A 4,067-nucleotide genomic window follows, 5' to 3' on the forward strand; every position below is an offset into this window, starting at 1 on the left:
GGCCAGAAACACTAGGACACACAGACCTACAAACATGGTATTCCGCCGCGGCCTAGCTTATGATATACTGACAAACTCTTCCATCCCTGTATATCCCCCACTTAACACATACATGGAAACTTTCAGCCAATCAAAACCATCCTCTCATTTGACACGTGACCCAACATCCGGGCATGGCTTGAGGGAACATAGTGGGACCACAGACAATGTATATATTGACTGTTCGAAATAAGAAGTTAAGACTATCATATGTATATTTACGTCGTCTTGAGACTTACGACACCAATAGATCTTCATCATGGCTCTGCTGACAAAGTGACAGCTTTAAATGGGAATCTATCCAGTATGCTGTCACTTATAATCTACCTGTTACTACACAGGTGTTTTATTGCAGTAAAAAGTATATTTTTTAAAAGATGAATCTATTAGTACGGAGTATGTTTGTATAATATAATCTTGATACCTATTATGTCGGTGATCTATGGGACAGTTCACAATTTATTGCATGGGGGATGATGAAGATTTTAACGGGGGAGGGGGTTTACCCGTTTTGTACACATGCACTGGGGTTGGGTGGGGTTGTCATTGATTTTGTACAAGACATGCAATTCAGGGGGAGGGGTCACTTATTTTGTACATAAAATTAGGGGGGGATTAATATTGTACACGATTCTCCATAAAAATCGTCATCATCTCTCTCTCTCTCTCTCTCTCTCTCTCTCTCTCTCTCTCTCTCTCACACACACACACACACACACACACACACACACACACATCCAGCCATAAATTATGGACGGTTTTCTTCACGAATTTATCGAGATGCAATAGTTACGGTATTGAACCACAAACTAATTTAAGAATTAGTCGTTAGGAATTTGGTATTGAATTTTGCATTTATGAAATTTCTATGATGATTATAGCAAACACCAAATTAGCCAATACTATCTGATAAAGTGGCAGATACCTGAATTTTGGTACTTAGAAACATAACTGAAATTCTTAAAGACCAAGTCTGATATTTTCAATCAGCATCTGAATTCTCTTTTCCACATTCTGTAAGCTTATACGACTTTACAGACGTTTCACAAATGAATACATTATATAACCAGCAAGACAGCTTTATCGTAATATTGTGTTGTTTTCACAAAAACTTTCAAAGAGTATTAATTTGGGTTATATAAGTTACCTGTATAGAAATAAGAGTTCTATTCCGTATAAACGGTTTCAACCTTTAAGAAATATACCAAATTTATTCAGTTAATGTCATAACCCGGACGAGCACACAACCAACATCACCAAGGGTTTGCAGCTGCTGTGACTGATGTCTCACACACACAACTTTAGTTGTGGTGACAGTTTATTTCAGATGCATTTTTTTTATTAAATCGTGCCTTATAAAAATTCATCGTGACGTCCATGTGACCCATTTTGTCTGGAAATCAATGTCAATCAAGGCTTTCTGGTAGACACGTGGAGGACGTTTCCAAATCTGACACATGAAAGCTGTCTCCGATTAAATTCCCTATTTTGACTTGTACCATATATTCCGAGTATTTCAGGGGAACCAAAAAACTGATCTGACATTGCATGTGTTTGTTACACGAAACAATACAAATTTGGCGAACAACTGAGATTATCGTCATTTGACAGACTTTGGGTTGTTGTTTTACGTCCCACTCAGTAATATTCCAGCTGGATGGCTGCGGTCTGTAAATAATCGAGTCTGGGCCCCGTTCCTCAAAGCGATCGTAGCGCTACGACAGTCGTAAGTCTATGTTAAAGTATGGGAGTTACGATCACCTTAGCGCTACGATCGCTTTGAGGAACGGGGCCCTGGACCAGACAATCCAGTGATCAACAACATGGGCATCAATATGCGCAATTGGGAACCGATGACATGTGTCAACCAATCCAGCGAGCCTGGCCACCCGATCCCGTTAGTCGCCTCTTACGACAAGCATGGGTTGCTGAAGAGCAATTTTAATCCGGATGTTCACGGATCATTTAACAAGGGATTCATAAATACATGCACATGATATTGTCGGATTCGTAAAATCGCACTGTTGATAGCTCAGATAACTGTGTTGCTTTATTACCACGTACATTAATAAAGTAACAATTAAAAGCCATTTCAAAATAGTAAAATGAATCAGCCATCAGGTGAAAGTTTACTGAAATTTATAAATCATGTATGCGCAATACTGTGATCACTCCTTTACCATCATAATGCCAATCAATATGGCGTTAAATAAATGCAATGACATTATCTACTATGCCCATTTCTGGTGTCCCCCCGCCGTGATGTTGCTGGAATATTGCTAAAAGCGGCGTAAAACCAAACTCAGTCATTCATTATCTACTATATTGTATTATTTGTGAATGTTGAAGCAATTAAATGTAGAGATTATACTCGTCTCTCATAGATTTTTTCTTGTAAAACAATTTAACAGGAACCAACGAAGGTCGTGACCGTTGATGTATGAGTTGACCCATTAGTTGGTGTCCAAGTAACTTAGTGGGTGTCAGCGAGGTGAAACATGCTCACCTGTGTGTGCCTTATGGGATGGGTAAACGTGTAAACAAACTTCAGAGACGTTACTTGGGGGGTCAGTAATATAATAATTTCCTCTACATCCCTCCATCGATAAACTCAAATCCCACAGCTTTAATTACCTCACAGAAATAGTTACCACAAGATACATCTCCTTATCTCCTTTAAGAGAACATGGTCCAGCTTATGACCCACAACCATCAAGGAAGTGACCCAGTGATTGACCACGTGTCTTTGCTCGGGACATAGTCAAGAGTCAAGTCTTTTATTTCGTAGGAAGGCCTTCGGCCCATATACAAAGATACAAATTATTATTATGATGAATATAGCATAGGAACATTATAAACATGTATAATTTGACATAATGGTGATATACAAATAACCAGCTGCTGCCTTAGCTCAGTGCCCAAACATATATATCCATGCCAATAACGGTTATCATCCCTTCAATTTTATTAATAGGCTGGGGGGTGACAACCATTATTAGCAAGGTATAGATTTACAAAGAGTATTTAATGATTCAGTTGATGTAGACGATTAAATTTATCGATAGACGGATTGTCGTTGTACAGTTGTGGTGAATAACAGTTTATTAGATTATTATTACATTCACATACACGTATAAAATGAAATTCATTTTCTATCTTTTTATTACATATGGGACAAATACGTTGACTAAAATACAAACTGCGTAATGCATGGTTCTGAGTGTAGAATATACAGCAGTTATCATCCACAACTTTAATCGGTGGTATCGCATGGATGTAAACCAGCATGATGTCATCGTTTACCATGACGTCACAATCAAATGCCACATCTCATTAATCTCTCTACCCATGAAGCTGTCTAGCTGTTCATTTTCCGCTCAAGGTTATTACAAGTTAACAAACAGAAAGAAAGATTTTTTGTTACAGTTGATTATACACATGGCAGACAACAATACATATACTTTTGTATAAACACATCCATATGCAATCATAGTTTATCTTCCCCCACCCCACACACACCCAGAACAACAGAACAAAGCTATTCGTCTTCCACATAATATGACATCTAACGTCTAAGCCCTCCCCAGCATCTGTTACTAGTTGACATGAGAATGTTATCTCTACATGATATAAATGTAGCAAGTCGTCATCAAGCATTACCGACCCATCAATTACCGACCCATGTGACCTTGGAATGACGTTGTTGATGACGGCGCTGATGGATTGTCAAGGTTTGGCATAAGGTAAATACTTCCGACTTGACACAGTGACTCACCCGAGGGTAATTTTACAGTAAAGTCACCAACACACGTCAGTAAAAGTTTTAATCTGTTATAGTGAGTGAGTGTGGTTTTACGCCGCATTTAACAGTATTTCAGCAATATCAGGTTGGGGACACCAGAAATGGGCTTCACACATTGTACCCATGTGGGGAATCGAACCCGGGTCTTCGGCCTGACGAGCAAACACTTGAACCTCTAGGATACCCCACCGCCGCTTAATCTGTTACAACTTTGTGCTGATATGCT

Source organism: Haliotis rubra, unplaced genomic scaffold (assembly GCF_003918875.1).
Source record: "Haliotis rubra isolate DU_JTF1 unplaced genomic scaffold, ASM391887v1 Scf277, whole genome shotgun sequence".
NCBI lineage: Eukaryota > Metazoa > Mollusca > Gastropoda > Lepetellida > Haliotidae > Haliotis > Haliotis rubra.